Source organism: Ambystoma mexicanum, chromosome 10 (assembly GCF_040938575.1).
Source record: "Ambystoma mexicanum isolate Mex_15411 chromosome 10, UKY_AmexF1_1, whole genome shotgun sequence".
In the NCBI taxonomy this organism is placed as follows: domain Eukaryota; kingdom Metazoa; phylum Chordata; class Amphibia; order Caudata; family Ambystomatidae; genus Ambystoma; species Ambystoma mexicanum.
In genome coordinates this window covers 1,268,387,682-1,268,405,107 of record NC_090932.1, presented here as the reverse complement: position 1 = coordinate 1,268,405,107, position 17,426 = coordinate 1,268,387,682, and the positions used below count along the sequence as shown (strand labels likewise).

At 44.7% G+C, this 17,426-nt stretch overlaps 1 protein-coding gene across 1 annotated transcript in view; it reads left to right on the top strand.

Moving 5' to 3' along the window:
* The window catches only part of CFAP73 (cilia and flagella associated protein 73), a 537,992-nt gene extending 523,673 nt beyond the window's left edge, over positions 1-14,319 (top strand). The window contains exon 8 of the mRNA XM_069619244.1: positions 13,418-14,319. The gene's annotated coding sequence lies outside the window, so the exon portion shown is untranslated. The remainder of the gene's footprint in view (positions 1-13,417) is intronic.
* Positions 14,320-17,426: the final 3,107 nt, after the last annotated feature.

The following is a 17,426-nucleotide window of genomic DNA, read 5'->3' as shown; positions in this document are numbered from 1 at the left end:
TCCTGATTTCCTGGTATGACTCACTATCACTTGGTTGTGTCCCACGTTGCTAGGTGCTTCTTTTTCTAAAATTGCCATGCCTTCAATCTACAGAGCCGATGATTGCTGGTTTCAGCATTCAGGAGAAATGATGCAGCTCTGCTCCGACACCCATCTGACCAGCTCACCTCAAGGATCAGTGGCGATCAGTGCCTTCTCGCGCAAATGGGTCTCGCCTCGTCACTTGTAGTAAGTGAGTGGGACTGATGCAATTGGGAATTAGAACTTCTATATTAACATACTAAATATATACATTTATGTGGGTGAGATGTGAGCCCCGCTCTCCAGCTCCATACAACCGTTTCCCTCTGTCTCGAGTCGTGTCATCCTCAGCATTCCACATCGCATCGTAGGGTTCTACGACACGATGTGGTGTGACACTACAATGTATTAATAGGGGCGAGAGCACTGTGCCCTACGGCATGCCATGGGGCCACTCTGACATGAAAGGTGCCATGACTCTGCCTGCTGACAAATTGATAAAAAGTTTGCAATCCACTTTAGTGCTCGGCCCTCCACTCCAACATCCGACAGACTGGGCAAGAGAAGCTGATGATCAACAGTGTCAAAGGTGTGGCCAGGTCTAAGAAGGTGTCTAGTCAAAGGATCGAATCAAAAGGGTCGACAGGTCAAAGGATCGACACCAAAGGGTCGACGGGTCAAAGGACCGAATTTTTTTTTTTAATTATATATATTTGTTTAGGTTTTCGTTTAGGGAAAAAAAAGTGGTTTTTAGCAAAAAAAAGGGGGTTGGGGGACAGACCCCCCCCCCCAAAAAAAAAATGTGAAAAAAACAAAAAAAATTAGATCCTTTGACCTGTCGACCCTTTGGTGTCGATCCTTTGACCTGTCGACCCTTTAGATTCGATCCTTTGACTGGCAACCGTCTAAGAATATAAGCAGAGCCACCCTGTGGTCATCAGCTGCCCGTTTTAGATCATCCACAATAGTAATAAGTTTCATTTCAGTGCTCATTCCGGAGCAGAAACCTGTCTGATTGTTTAGGAGGATGACCGAACTTTCCACAAACAATTTGAATTCTTCTGCTATACGTTCTATTATTTTGACAAAATAAGGTAATATGGAAATAGTTTGAAAATTGGCGAAATTGGAAGAATCCAACAACTGATATCATTACTCTGGCTCAATAATCTACACTAGTGAGCCAGAGGGTTTGCATTTCTGGAGAAGACTCACATTTCTCCACTAAGTGATTTTGAATTGTTTTAATGAAGTCCTCGCTCTCTGACCTGGATGATACAGAGTAATATAATCCCCTACCTGTCACGATTGTTTATGAGAGAAATTTCAGTTTATAATGTGTTCATCTTCTCAAAAAAGAAATGGACAGAGCATCGCATAGCGACGGAGACCTAAAGGGTATCCGCACCAAGGTTCATGCCCCATGCACCTGTGTCGATGTTGTGCAACGCCAAGCTAAGCAAGTCAAGAGAGACTTGTTTTTCCTTGTGCAAATCCACCTAGAAGCTCTTGTGCTTGTTCACGGGCATGTACTATGTGTAATTGGCCATCTCCTGCTGTAGCTTGTTGTTGCATCCCACCAGGACAGCATCCACACTAGCCTGATAGAGCTGCACGGAAAAATTAGCCTAAATCTGTTTCCCTGAGTAGACCAGTGCTTAGACTCCTTGAGTGTGTGGGCAGAGGAGGAGGCCTAGAAACCTTGATATTATTAAGAGCCACTGTCGTCACCAATGACTATTCAGGTGGATGCCAAGCCAAGAACAGAGGTTCTACCTGCATGGTTGAGTATTTTGTGTCCAGTTCCTTACTCGCCACTGGTGTGGAATAATGCTTATGTCGGATTTCCTCTTCCATCTTCACCACGTCTACAGTCAACTGAATCCCTTACCACTAACAACTGGCAGAGGGTAGCGGAGCAAAAACTCATGTCTCTGAAGGAATCTTGTCTCGTTTCTTAAGCCACATCCACCACGTTGCCTGTCTGACAAGTGTATGGAACACTGGAGCCCTGATGAGTTCTTCCGAATCCATTGCGGCATCTTCTCCACCAAAGGGCTTGGGCCTGAGAGCACTGACAACACCAGGAAATACCCCTTTGGGGGACATGAGCAGAGGTGGGGATTTGGTGGACACCTGCTGCACCAAAATTGCAATAGAGCGCAGTACTGAAATCAATGGTGGGGGCTTAAAAAGGGTGGTGCCTTCCCAGTCCCTAAGGGTGGTGGGCCTCAATGATGCTCATGAAAAAGACTTTCACAGGATCCAAGAGCATAACATGTGGAATACGTCAAAGAGCCTCTACTTGTTCAGCTGTGACTGAGTTTATTGCTCATCCTCACAGGACTTGCATCCTAAATAGAACCACAAGGGAACTGCATTACCAAACCGACACTGCACTTTGTCCAAATCCCTAGGGATATCTTGCAATGGAGACAGGGTATGGCAGGTTCTGGCACAGGTCAAAGGGCACTGCCAAGGTAGAAAGTAAGGTCATTGCGTGGGGGCCATCTTCCTGACACCCCTTAGTCCCAAGTTTGAACATGAGCTAAAATGAATTGTCCCAGCAGAAGTCAGGCATAGTCGGGGGCTAAGAGCCTGCAGGCTTCCTCCCACAAACAGGGCAGATGGGCTTTGATAAAGTCACTGATGAACTGACCCTTTTATCAGCCGATTTCTCTCACCACCTAAATGGACTTGGAACGTAATATGATGGATCTTCCTTTGCGGAGGCCATGAAACGCATGTCATCTGACCCGTCACATCCTAAGCTGTCAGTCATGTGCTTTAATGTAGCCTCCTCAACCATATGTTCCTCAATTTCTCACTTGTCGCCAGCCTCTTTCTCTTATGCTTGAGCAGAGAATTGGTAACTATCACAAATACTCAAAATATTTATTTTCTTCAAAGGAAGGTGGCGGATCAGAAGAGTACTCAGCATGTCCATCGCTGTGACTGCAGCCATGCTGGTGTTTCTTGTGGGTATGTCTTTTGCTGTGACTGGCGCATGCTGGTGTTTCCTATGGGCCTCACCATGCTGTGTATTAGGGGCCAGCGCAACAGGTCCAGGACATGTACCCTATGTACCATAATCTGAGAACGCTTTGAGAGGTGCCTTGGAACCACTTTGGTGTTGATCAACTCCAGGCAAACAGGGCCTTCTGACACACCACTCACCAATGAATGGAAGTCCTTCAAACTCACTGCATGCCATGGTATGCAGGCTGGACGTAAGGTTAACCCACAACTTGACCCGTAAGCCAGATGTAGGCCCCACGTAGACCTCAGTAAGGACACCAGTCTTGGGTCTTAATATCTTGGGTATGCCTCTGGACCCAACCACGTTGGCGGACCTGACTGGAGAATTGCCCAGAAAGAACTGAGCCCTAAGGGCAGGATGTACAGGAGAAAAGCTGTGAAAGCACAGGTGAAATCGCCTTAGACCACTGCTGCTATTTTTGTTGTACAAAGCCCTCGAACATCTTTGAGGTCTGGATCCTAAACAAGACATTTACCTGTGAAGTCTTTCTTAAGGTGCCTGGACTGACAGTCAAACATTCAGGGCACACTCCTGTCACAAGTGCTCAAGACCCGAGCACTGAAGGCACACAATGTGGGCATCTGGTGCATGATTTAAAATCGAAGTTCAGAGGCATGAACCGAGGACACCAAAGTTCTGAAGAAAGCAGTACAAAGTGAGAAATGTCCAGTTTGGAAAACATAAATCAATGGTAAGGAAGAGCAAGTGCAAAGCTCCAGCTACAGAAGAGCTTCAGCTGCAGAAGAACATCTACAGTCTCCATTGTGCAAAAAAGGCCTGTAGAAGGGAACCCTGTGGTTGCAATAGGATGAGGTGAGGTCTGGGCTTTGGCTGAGCCAACCACGCACACCAGGGTCACATTTACATTTGGCTTTATTACTAACTGCTGCAGAAAAATACTGCCATCTCCACACAATGATGCCAGAATTCCATGATTTTTGAGGAAGGGGGAAGATTTACCAGCGAGAGCTTAAACAATAGGAAGTTGCTGTGTGCATCCTCACCACGAACAATCAAGTCTCCCACACACATTTGCCAGGAAACTCAGGTCCATGAAAGTGGGAGAATCATCCCACAACCACTCGGATGAACTGTCTGTCATCTGTAATAGTTTTGAATCCCTCAGCTGAGGGCCTCTGCCCACTCAACTTGCTGGAGAAGGCTAATTGAGAGGTTTCTCTGCCCAGCATTAAAACACAGTTGCCCTACTCCCTGAAAAGTGAGCTAAACATTACCGCTTCTCTCTCTTTTTTGTTTTGTTTATTGTGCATTTGGTCACAGTTGGACCTTTTACACACACAACAATAAACAATTACAATTATCAAATAGAAAACAAATAAAATAACATATTTCCAGGAAATACACATTGCTAGTCCACATATAAAAATGTGAAGCTGTATCAAAATTGAATTTCATCTAATCTGCATTATAATGCTATTTGAGTAAAGTGCAATGGACAAGAAGATTTATTTCCCAGCTGAAAGTATATTCCAGAATTCCTGAGTGTTAAGCCATTCAGTGTCATGCACAAACTTTCCAAAATATTTTTCTCTTGGAATTTGTGTTGCTGTACAGGTTATAAGATGTCTCCTGTCTTGGGGATACCCCTCACCACATAGGTTGCATTCTCCTGCTTCCTGATCTAGTTTTTGCCAAATCCTTACAATTTCGTTAGTTTTCACCAGATTTAAACGAAATCGTAGTAATTGATAACACCAAGTTGGATTCAGAAGTTTTCTTAAGTATGGGAGTACATAATTACTAGATTTTCCACAGACACCAACATTTCTAATGTTTTTCATGTTAGAAAAGGATGCTCTGGTTGGAATCCAGTCTGCTCTCATTAATGCTTGTTTCTCTTTATTGGGATTGTCTCACTAGTTGATTCACACGTTTCCAAGATCTTTTGAACATCACCTTGTAGGGAAGACAAATATTTACTGTTTTTGACACTCTATTGACCTCAATATCTTCATAAAGGGAGTTCACGCGTGAATGAAGAATTGATCTATATAACGCAAGAACTTTCCAATTGAAGTGCGATTGTAATGAATGCAGACCAAGTTCATAACGCAACCGGGAAATTGGCAAAGACATAGGTAAACGCAGTATCTTTTTCCACAGCTGACATTCTAAGCGAGACAATTAACATAGCGAGCACCGGAATTGATTTCTAAGCCGTATAACATGACCAGTATTAGTTTGCTTCTATAGAATTTGAGAAGAGGACAAAGCGAACATCTACATAGAGAGTTTAACAATTTTTTCATTTGACTTATATATTGAAGTATATTATTTTCCAATTCATCATTTAGAGTTTTCAGCGATTGAGTGGAATTTAGATGAAAGCCTAAATATTTGACCTTCTTTACAATCAGCAAGATACATTGGTTCATCATCCAATGCGATTTGGATTTATGTGATTGTTTACCAAATATAATATTTGATTTTAATAAATTCACATCCAAATAATTTTCATGGGCATACAATTCCATTCCTTTGATTAAATGCTGTAACCCTATTGTACAGTCAATTAGTCCGAGATCATCAGCATAGGCCAAGAAATGGATTTTGTATTTGCCCACAGAAAGATTCACAAAAGAGTGAGCTAATTGAAAGTCAGTGAAATAGGCAAGGTAGAGATTAAACAAGACAGCTGCAAGGATGCACCCTTTGTCTTACACCCTTTTTCATGTGCATCTCTGATGTTAGATCACCAATCATGTTTAGTCTTACTCAGACAATAGTTTGTTCATGTAAAGCCATGATTATCTGTAACAGACCTTCTGGGATGTTCCATTTCTTTAAGTTATTCGATAGCTTTTCTTTGTTGGCCAAGTCAAAAGCTTTTGACAGGTCGAAGATAGCTATGTAAATTGGCATTTCATTTTTTTTCAGGCTATGTTCTTTTAAGTGTTTGGAGTTAGCCCGTTCAGTAAGGTCAAAATGCCTATATTTAGTGACACTCCACCCCTTTCAGCAGGTCTTGAAGGACTATGGGAGCTAATATTTTACTGTCACAATGTAACAGCATTATCAGGCGATAGTTTGTTGGATTAGTTCTTTTGACCTGTTTGTATATTGAAATGATAGCTCGTTTCCAAGATTCTGGAATTGATTGTGTTCTTATGATGTTTTTAAAAGGTTCAAATAGAATAATTGACCAAGTTGTTGAGTCAAGATTTAGTATTGCATTGGTGAGGCTATTTGGACTGGCCGCACGAGAGTTAGAGGATTTTTTAATAAAACCCTCTATCTCTTCTTTTTCAATATGAATTGACCAATTAACTTTTCTTTTATTATCGACCTGGTGCACGGGTTGCTTTACCGATGTTTCAGTTAAATGTTTTATCCAGGCGTCATTTGCTATCGTAGTAGATTGCTGTACACCCTGAGATTGTGCATTATGGTTAATAATCGGCCAGAAATGTCGAGCTTTTGTTGGCAAAAGGGCTTGATCTACCATTATTTACATTACACAAAATATGCCGTTCACATGACCAGTGCCTATATTTGTTCTTTATTTTTTTCTTTTCCTGTGGTTAGGGAGATTACTTGCCTATCCATTTCTACCAGCTCTGACCTGCTCGTGTTGACCCATTCGTCGTCATCTTCCTCCCTTGTTATAAGTTCAATTAAGTCACTTAGACACAAGTCTGAGATTACGGCCGACTCCCCCTGCCTCTGGTTGTTGTTTTGTCCTGATCTCTGATTCTGGGTAGTAAGGTTCCAGGGGACTTTTGGATCAATAATAGGCTCTTTTCTATGGTGTTTGATTGGTTGGGTGGATGGGGAAGGGAGTGGAGATCGGAGCTGTCTCAGGAACGCCCTTGACCCCTTTGATTTCCTTTTTACCCCCATCTTCATGTTTTTACTTTTCTTTTCCAATGTTCCCTGGACCAAGTGAGATTTATTATTACCAATCGGGATTGGTGGGCCTTGTGTCTTTCTAAAAATAGAGAATGTGTTGTTTGTTCCTATTGCCGTGACCTCTGCGGTCTTGAAATGTTCTGCTTCATTCCTTGGGGGGGGGTGCTTCACCCGACCTCGCAAGAACCATTAGCTACTGCCCCCTCTCATCAACTGGGTCTTGGGAGCTGGACACTGGTCTGTCCCCATGTTGTCTCTTCAAAGTTTTATCCAGATTTGTGGTGGTACTTTTGGTGGATTTTCAGATTCCCCCTATTTCCAGAGTACTTATCGGGGGGCTAGGGCTGAATTCCTAGAGACAGCAGTCGCCGGTATGGTTTGAATTGGGCCTGCATCGATTTGCAGTCCTCTAGGACTGCTTCTATTAAGGTTGTTTTGTTCATCTCCTCGCATCTGGCTAGATCACTCAGGTGATTTTGCCAATTTAAGGAGGCCTCTGCTTTGCTATTAAATCTGCCCTGGACCTTTATCACAAAGCTTACGAGATAGGACATCTTGGCATGGGCCATGGCTATATGCGTACCCTGATCTCCCAAAGAGTCATTTAATGATTCGCATAGCTTTGTAAAGGGTACAATCGATATTGCCAATGATGCCATAAACTGTTGGGTGCATTCGGGCCATCTCCTCTCTCACAATCCTTCCTCCTGCGTCACCGGGATCCAAACGACATTGCATTTCTCTTCTCACATCTCTTCGGGGAATAGAATATTGGCCACTCTCGGATGAATCCGAATCCGTTTCAGAGTGGGAAAGGGATGAGGTTCTTTGGTTCCGAACATTCTGCTGCTGCCATCTCACCGGGCTTTCGACTTCTTGATCTTCATTCTTTTCTTGTTCAAAGGGCGAGATCCTCAGGCTTAATCCCCCTATTCCACTCCCTTCATATTGGGGATCATCCTGGGCTAGCACAGTATGATTGTTCAAGTCTTTGATGTCTTTACCGCTCCGATGAGTTATGGGAAAACCTCTCAACTCTTCCATAGAAGATATAGCAGCGGGGTGACTCCAACGTCTTTGAGTTGAGATTTTAGTTGTTAAGGCTATGATATCTTTAGATAGTCGGGCTATAAGCACCAAGTTTTTGTTTCAATTGCTTTCCCTAACTCATTACCCTCCAACATCATACCTATACCTTGACCGCTCTTTTGTGGAGGACTTGTATCATCTTCCTCGTCTGCTCTTTGGATTGCTTGATGAGGGGATCCGTGGTCAAGGATTCCCTATCTGGGTTCATTATTGGGAGCCACACATCCTCTGTCTCCAAATAAGGCAGCAACACCATAGGATTGAACATCTAGTTGGAGGCATGGCGCTTCTTTCAGCTCAAAGGAGGGTGGGAGGAGTGCTAGATCATTATTCTCCTCCACCCAACATTCCTGAAGCTCCCGGTGCGTGGGCACAGAAGGGGGTGGCTGCTCGTTCTCTGGGTCTGCCGTTCGCCTCGAGCATTCCCTTGATAATTGCTACCCTCTGTACTCAAGCCTTTCTTTCACTTTCTGAAGGGGCAGTACTTCCGTAGCTCCTTGTGGCTTCAAGCCTGTGTGGCTAGTCCCTGGAGGTAGTTCTCCATAACTGGAACCCTTCAGGGCTTCCCCCATAGGTGGGGTGTTCTTCCCAGCTGGCATTATTACTCCCATATCATAGATTTTGTTTTGTTTAGAATTCACATTCTTGCCGTCCTTAGTGGGTCTTCTGAGGTAGTCTCCACCTGTCACAAAACACTCAGCGCACTCTGCTGATGCTCCACCAAGGTAGGGGTTTATATGGCGCTCCACCTCCTCAGCTCAGCAGTGATAGACAGAAGCAGCAGACTGCTGCAAAAACGAAATGGGCACCAAACACTCAGCGCACTCCCATAATCCTCCTTGCTTTTTGCACTGGTTATTGATCCATTGGCTAGGGTAGTTCAGAAAAGACATGGAGCAATGGCAATGGGCCTGCAGGTGGGGGGAGAGGGGTAAGGCATGGTATCTCATTATACGTGGATGATGTGCTTCTGTGCATGAAGGACCCAGTGCTTAATTTGGCCCGGTTATTGCGATGGTGGGTGATGTGACGAGCCTGAAGGTTTCGTCCCTTTGTTATGGCAAACAAACACTAAGCCACTACTTTCCATAGGACATGGATTGACTGTCTCTTTCCTTTACCCTACTCTAGATGGTCATAGACCACATCAAACAACGTGGTCTGGAAACAGAACACCAGTGATAAATACATGGGCTACTGGGATATGGAGGTTCAACATGGAGGCACTGGAGAAATGTCAGCAGTGTTCTAGTTGTTGTTCAATTATCAAGAATACTCAGCAAATCAAAATGGAAGAGGGACAAGACGAAAAACAGGGGAGTAGTAGTCGTGTGGGTGGAAGCAGTAGCCGTGGTTATCAGAATGGCAGAAGTCATGGCAGTAAAAGAATGAGAAGCAGATTAAAGGAAAAGACAGAAGGAGAAAACCCTCACTTCGGCAGGGTACCAGAGAAGAAAGAGCAGGAACAGTGGAATCCCACAGGCAATCAGGTGTTCATGTCAACACGAGAACGCGACCAGCGTTCCTAGGTTGCAGAACAAACGTTGTACCAGTCGAGGCTTTGCAGCCTGGTGTGAATGGCGGCGTGCGAGCACAGGTGGCATTAGAATACTCAATCCAGGAACTGAATCCCACTGTACCGGAGAAAACGTAATCGCAAGAGCTCTGAGGGAGAGAGGCGTGGAGGGATTTCCGGGTCCACGTCAGAGAGCTGCAGCAGGGAAAGTAGAGGCTACCAAGAAGTACCAGGAAGGCAGTGAAAACATCCTGTTCGGCCAAGAACGGTACAAAGTACCCGGCTACTGCTGCAAGGGAACACTATTGGGAGTGTGGGGGAAACGGCTCGCTGCCATTAGCAAAACCAACAGAATCTATTAACCAAGCGGTTGATATAAACAGGCACATATAAAATAATAAGTCCCAAGGGACACCACACCACAGATTTACCGGAAAGGAAAGTGATAATTCCTTACTCTTCTTCGTCTCAGTACCAAGAGGACACAAAAGTCATGGCACTGGTAAAGAAAATACCAAGGCTACCAGAGACACCAAACCCAACAGATATAAAAAGAGCGAAAATAATAAGAAGGCTCCACGTGGGATGAAACACTAACCATTCAGACCACTCTTCCTCGTCCCAGTGGTTAATGGAGTAACCATTGGCAATATTAACCCTTATAGAGTATACCAACTCTACCAGAAACAAGTAAAGGTATCATTAACAATTGTTTATGTACAACAGTGCTGTGGGGCAACTATATCCAGTGAAGAACCAATACTCCTAACCGGTTCTTTCTGGCACTGATAAAGAAACTTCCATAGACATCAGTGGGAACAAAAGTATACTTTACTGAAGACTGAATGAAAGGCCAACGTCGAGGATTGTTCCCCTGGCATATTAAAAATCCACTTAAGAAAGGAAGAAAGATACTTCCTAAATAGTTTATGAAGTAGGAGAATTAAAGGTCTAAAGTTCCTTATAGCAAAAGGGACAGGAAAGACAAGGGATGTGGTTTGTCGCCTTGGCATTGTAGAAGGTTGGTGGTACTTTGATTGATTTACTTTAGAAGTAGTTGGTTAACCAAAATCGTGGGCGGAAAGCAAGGCTGCAGGAAAGCAGCTAACCATACATTATTTTTCCCGATAATAGTTTGTGGTATTTGAGTGTGAAGGTTAGAATAGATTTTGGACACAGGACTGTGGACATTTATTTTGACATCCTGAGGACTGTCACATTAGTTTGTTTGGTTGAGCCAAGGAAACGCCTCATAGAGTTAGGGCTAGTGAGGCGTTTTTCCCTCCCTTATTATTATTTAAATAAAAACACTGAAACAAACCAACACTGTGTCCGTCTCCTTACTCCGACCCCTCACAGTTATTATGAGAATCTTCCAGGGTTTGGCGGTTAATCTGCGATTTACGCATTACCAACAGAGATGGGCAGGGAATGGATGGATGTCGCTGGGGAGGGTTTTCGGTATCTCAGTATAATGGGAAGCGATCATTGGGACTGGATGTACTGGCAGAATATTGATGAAGTGGTAGCAGCATTTGGTAAACTAGTGGATTTTTGGGGACGATTTCCGATCTCATTGATGGGATGTAGCATGTTGTTGAAGAGGATTGCGCTCCCAAAATTGTTGTATATTTTCCAGGTGATGTACATGGTCATACTGGAAGCGTGTTTCCGAGCCATCCATAGACTCTGTCCAGACTTCTGTGAAAAGGCGGCCCTCGGAGAACAGCGCTCACCACATTGCAGCTACTGGCGGGTATAGGGGCGCCGGACTTTAGATCGTACTATTGGGCCTTGATGTTATAGCATATGGTGTACAGGTTCATTTACCCACACAGATATTCTTAAAGAATGGATTATGACTGAATGAGCACCTTAAAGGTGGTGGAATTGCTAGGATGACGGTAGAGGGAACTTGGACGACTTTAACGCCAGTTAGCAACATTATACTTATGTGGTGGAAGGCCACCAGGACCCCTGGAAAAAACTTGCCATTTATTGCTAAGCCTCCACTCACGTGTAGCAGACTGGGGTACACATCTCGACGGTAAGAGAAGGGTACTGCTAGGCAGCTGGGCAGTGGGAGCCTGGTTGGGGGCGTCTACAACAGGGATGGGGTCATCACCTTCGTGGACTTGATGGCAGCTCACCCCCGTGCACGACTTAAGTTCCTGGAATTTGCGACTGATGGCGTGGGTGAGAATGACTTGGGAGGGTTTTCACATAAGACTCCCATGCACACATGGAGTGAATGAGACGATGGTGAGATTGGCGGGGGGGCGGGGGGATAGAAATGTCTGATTTGTACGCTGCGGATAGAGCTGCGCTGTACTCCAAGGTGGCAGGTCAGAAACGCAAATGGGAAATTGATTTGGGGGGGCAATTGTCAAATGGTGAGTGGAACAGGGTTCTTATGCATGCGAAACTAGGGTCAAGGAACGCTCGCTTTCAATGGATACATTATAAGATTGTGAGACTGGCTTGTATTACTCCTGTAAAGGAGAGCAAGATGGTTCCGAGCGCTGACCCAGCCTGTTGACGGTGCCGGGGGCAGCAGGGACGTTCCTGCGTATGTGGTGGTAATGTGATAGAGTAAGGAGGTTCTGGAAGGGAGTCTGAAAAGAGTTGGTGCTCTGAACCAATACCGGGTTTATGGCCCATACAGAAGGGTAGGAGAAGTAAGGCTATATACAGGGTGCTAGACTTGGGTCTCTATTTGTCCATAAGGGTGGTACCTATGGCTTGGAAGGCAAGTGTGGGTCCCAGGGTGAGTGGCGTAGAGACGCATGCAAATCGGTGAGAGCTGACATGCATATTGTTTTACAAACTCAGGTAATGGGGGATGAGGAGGCATGTTATTCTGTGTCACACGAGGTATGGGATAAACTTGAAGCCTGGCGGACCTACATAGTGCAGAAGGGGAAACAGAATTAAATGGGAGGGGGGGACCGGACTAACCGTGGGGAATGTGCTGAAGGGATGGACATGCTGAAGAATTGTTGATGAAGAATGGGAGGAATTTGAAGTTGTTTGTTTATCATCTGTATGATTGTAATGTTCATGTGTTTGTACACAGTGGCTACAATGGCACAGATGTTGATTTTATATACTGATGTATGGTTGGAAAAATTATAAAAGAAAAATGTACTTTCCTGAAAAGACTTGCAACCAAATCGGACTACACGGAACGTTCATTTTTTTTATGTGCAACTCGAGTTTCAAACAGTGGAAGCGCCCCTGTCCAGTGGGGAAGGCATGAATTAGCTACAAAAGGGAGACAATAACCAAATGCTACACATTGCCCCAAACTATGCTGATGGACATATTACAAGGTGGAACTTGCTTCATGGATGAGACTCAAGGTCATTGGTCACACAGATGTGAAAGTCATTCCTGAACCTAGGGGTAACTTGTTGCAGATATAAATACCAAAGATCTGAATTGAGAATGAAATAAGAGAAGGGCCTCAATCAAGCGCACATCCTGATGGAGAAGGCAGACGCCTTAGTTTTGGTCTACACACTGGTCTTTCCCTTGCATGGTCACTGCATTGCAGTCTGAAATCAGAGTGATCATTCCCCCTGGGCTCACTCATAGAAAGGGGCCCCCCTAATCATGAATCTATTCTGACTCTGTCATGCCGTGCAGTAGGTGCACCCTAAGAAATAACACCAGGTGCTATCCCTGGCTGGTATATTAATGAGGTTTCACATATATATATAATATTTTCTACAAGCATGCTTTGAAAAACATTATGGTTAACCATGTTAATAAAACATCGCATGTTATTAGCTCTCAGAGGTCTATTTCTATGGTCACAAAAGATTACTGTTTATACACATTATACACACACTCTCTTGTATTCCTTTTCAACTCTGCAGATCCAGGTACGCTTCTTCGGATGGATTGTATGAGCCAGCAGTCCGGTCTCCACCGTCGCCCCCAAAGTGCAAACATGCTACCACTTCTCTTCGTATGATCAGCTGCACCTTTGGCTGGCTGGCACCAGAGAAGCAACACACGTTGGCTCTATGAGCAGAAACACTTGTGCTTGGTGAATCCTAGTGAGCAGAAAAAGCTGTACTGAGACAATGCACATTGGCCGCCTTCAGAGATGTCTTGCTTTGGTTACTTTCTGACATGTGGTGCACGTGATTGGATGTGCTCTTTACAGTCTCTTATAGGTGTCTTCAATTATTGCACCCTTTTTTTATTGTTACTGGGTATTCTTAAATACCTTAACAATTTTTGCAGGGGGGTTCGGGGGGGGTCTCCAAAATCGAACACATCTGAGATAGAAAGTCTGGCAACTTCATCAATGCATATCTTGTGGGATGGTGAATCACAGCTGTGCAGACAATGTGGCAAATGGTTCTATGTGGGAATGACAAATGGTTCAACCTTCATATTTCTGCAACGTCAATGAGTGAATCACAGCAATGAATGGAAGAGATATCAGTGGGTGACAGATCAGACTTTCTTCGAGGACAATTGGAGTGTAGAACACCCAGAAAATGTGCAAAGAATATGCCTATTAGTACAATTAACCATATGTCCTAGTGGAGGTTCACACAAGACTCACATGAGAAAGGTATTTTGTGGGATAGAACCCCTGCTTCCCCAGTGAAGATCTTTTGGGTGGTGAAGCCATTGCTTGCTTGATTTCCCAGCCTGGTCCCAACTATCTTTCCCTGAATGGCCCCTTCCACAGACTTGATTGAAAGAGTATGTTCAAGATAGAAATAATTTTGCAAAGAAATAATAAATAAGTTGAAAAGTAAAATTGTGTATTGTCACCTTTTTGTTATGGAAAGCATACATAATCTTATGTGAATGGGTTGCAAGAAGCGGAGCATGTTTGTCTCCCAAAAGAAGTAAACATGCAATTTTAGGTGGTGGTGGTCTAGATGAAGGCAGTGTAGGCATATTGTGAAAACAAAAAAGGATTCCAATCAAACATTTCTAATCAGTACTTATCCTCCACTGACTGCTCATCCCTTGATATAGATCCAGACTCCAGCATTCTGGCATTGTATGTGATGTAGCCTGTATGCATATTTATACAGAATTCCACATGCCCCCATACTCAGTTGCTTTTGTCAAAGTGCCACATATGATGCTCCCAAACTACGCTCGGTTTTTCCACATACATAGAAACCGTCTTCACCAAATATGGGGTTCAAACCTTGCAAGCGGCAGATGTCAAATTCTCGCTGGCCCTGTGTTTGGTCTCTTGGAGAGGATTATGACACTGAGAAAGTCAGTGAGATTGTCTAGTTTAGAATTGCCCCAACAGCAGAAGCATTTTCATGGTGGCAGGAGCAGAGAACATTCCATAACAGCTGCTTCTGTGGTATTGGAGCCTTCCAACACAAAACGACCTTAATGAGGACTTGCTTCATCAGTCACATGTGAGGCGCAGGAGTCGCAAGATACAGGCAGCATATTGTTTCACGCGAGTGTGCTCCGAAGATAGTTTTGTCTGCTTACTGCCTCCAGGAAGTACCCCCCCCCCGCCCCCCGAAATCTCTTCTCCTTCCCTTGCCCACCCAGTCAGTACCTCCACAGATTGGCCAAGGAGGTTTCTATGCGAGAAATCTTAAGTCTAATTTTTGAATTTCAAATCTAGATGTTTCCACCTCGCCATCAGCATTTTGTATGTGAGCAATTTTAGTCTAACGTATTGGTCACTTCCTACTGTATCACTTGATTCCCAAGTCTGTGCTGCATTGCTAATCTCACATTTGTGTTTTCTGTAATCCCTGTGACCTGACTTTACTGTACCTCTGTTTCTTCTCTCTTTTATTGGCTGCTGGGCCGTCTGGTGATATTCTTTGTGCACAGTGCAGTCTCTCTTCCTGACCCTCCCACCTCCCCCCTGTACTCATGGTGCTCTGTCTCTCCTATCTACTCTAACTGCCACTCTGTCCCCTACCCTACCCTACCTCTCTCTGGAAGGAAAAAGTTTAAGAAAGCGCTCATGGCTTCCAACCCAGGCATCCCCATTGCCGATACCTGTGTCATGGCTTCCTCCAGACAGACTATCACTGATATCCTCTTCACTGTCCCTTCTCCTGACCTATGGTCTCTACTTTCTCCTCCTCGACCAGTAATAGTGGAACCAGGTGGGAAGTTCTCTTCGCATAAGTCTCATTTTCTAGATGCATCATTAATGTCTATCAAAATGGCACTATCATGGCCCAGGGAGCTCCGCCCAATCTCCTCCTCGATAGGTGTCTCCAGTCTCTCATTAACTTCCTCCTCTCACCTGCCACTCCGTCTGCCTTCTTTCTGGCGCCACCCCACTCCCCTACGTCCCTTTAGCCCTCCTCGGAAGACCTTTAAATGTGGCAACCTGATTCACTTAGCTAAACTCGCTCTGCTGTCAAACACTCCTCTGACATCTGTCACCTCCTTGTAGACTTTGAGCTAGACGTCCTCGCACTCACCGAGATGTGATTCAACGCCAGCTCTGTCACTGCTTTTAACACTCTCCTTCCTGATGGCTACAAGATCCCCTCCAAGTCCAGGACTCTGGTCTTGAGGTGGAGTTGCCCTTGTCTACCTTGAATGGATCCCTGCTACTATCATTACCACTCAATCTTACACTTCCTTCGAATGCCTCATCTGTAGGATGGGTGTCTCTCCCACCCTACCCCTCACTCTTGCCACTATCTGCAGGCCCCAGACCTACCCCTTTTTCCTTTCTAAATTGGCTGACCTCTCCTGACCTCCTTTCCCCAAACGTCTCTTCCCTGGTTACTTTAATATTCATCAAGACTCTCCAGATGTGGCCACTGTATCTTTCTGCAACCCCTGTGACTCTTTCCTTCACAATTCTTCCCTCCGATCCAAAGCATATAAAGCACTTTCTATGTAACAACTGCCAGTTGAAGATTACCTGTGATGGGATGCCGTCTGCCAGGGTGTGAAAGCCCTAGCTTTTTTTGGGGGGTGGGGGATTCTAAAATGATGCAGGTAATTCAGTCCTGGAAAGGGAGGTCTGTTAATCGGAACACCCTTTAATAAAATACTCCATGCCAAAATTATAGTGCAAACCTGTGTCTTTGCTGAGATGGCCTACAGGTGCCCTCAGCCCAACTCTGCACTGGCACAGGGCAGGTTCAAAGGTGACATGTGCATTCCTGACTGTTGTTGGAACACAACGTTCCAGAAGGCATGAATGGCTTTTTAATCTTCTACACCTCGAATCTAAATTATAATAATTATGCATTAATAAGTCTGGTGGCATGTAAATCTTTAAATATAAGCCTAGTTGTGGCATGGTGACTGATAAGAGCACACAATTATACACCCATAGAAATTTGTTATCACATTAGTGTTGACTCTGAGCAGGACCCACTATGACAGGACTGATATGTAATGGTGTCTGGTCTGTCTCCACCACTGATATGTGGCACAATGGCCAGGATGCTGCCTCTTTAATTCCCCCAAAGGAAGGGCAACCCCTTACTCCAGGGCGCAGAAACGTCTCTGGGTGAGGTCTCTGGAAAACCAGTGCTTCAGAATCAGCACAAACATGACAAAGGCCATTCTCACACCAGTGTCAGCAGGAAGCGGAGCAAGTTGGAGTAGCAAGGAGGGCTGAAAGAGGGGTTCTGCCATCTTGGTTTCTCTTTTGGCTCTCGGCCACTTCCTGCCCTCCCCCACCCACTTCCTGCAAGTAAGGCACCCAGAGTGTGATGACTCAAGTCTGGCTTGGACCAATCCCCCTCTTCCTTTGATTCATCACTGGATTCTCAGAAAAAGAAGAAGAATTCACTGGATTTCTGTTGGAAATATACAGTCTATCGCAAAAACCTCTGTGAGGAGGCGAAGGCATCCAATGCAGAGGACATCTCTATCCTCTAACCATCTGAAGGGAACAGC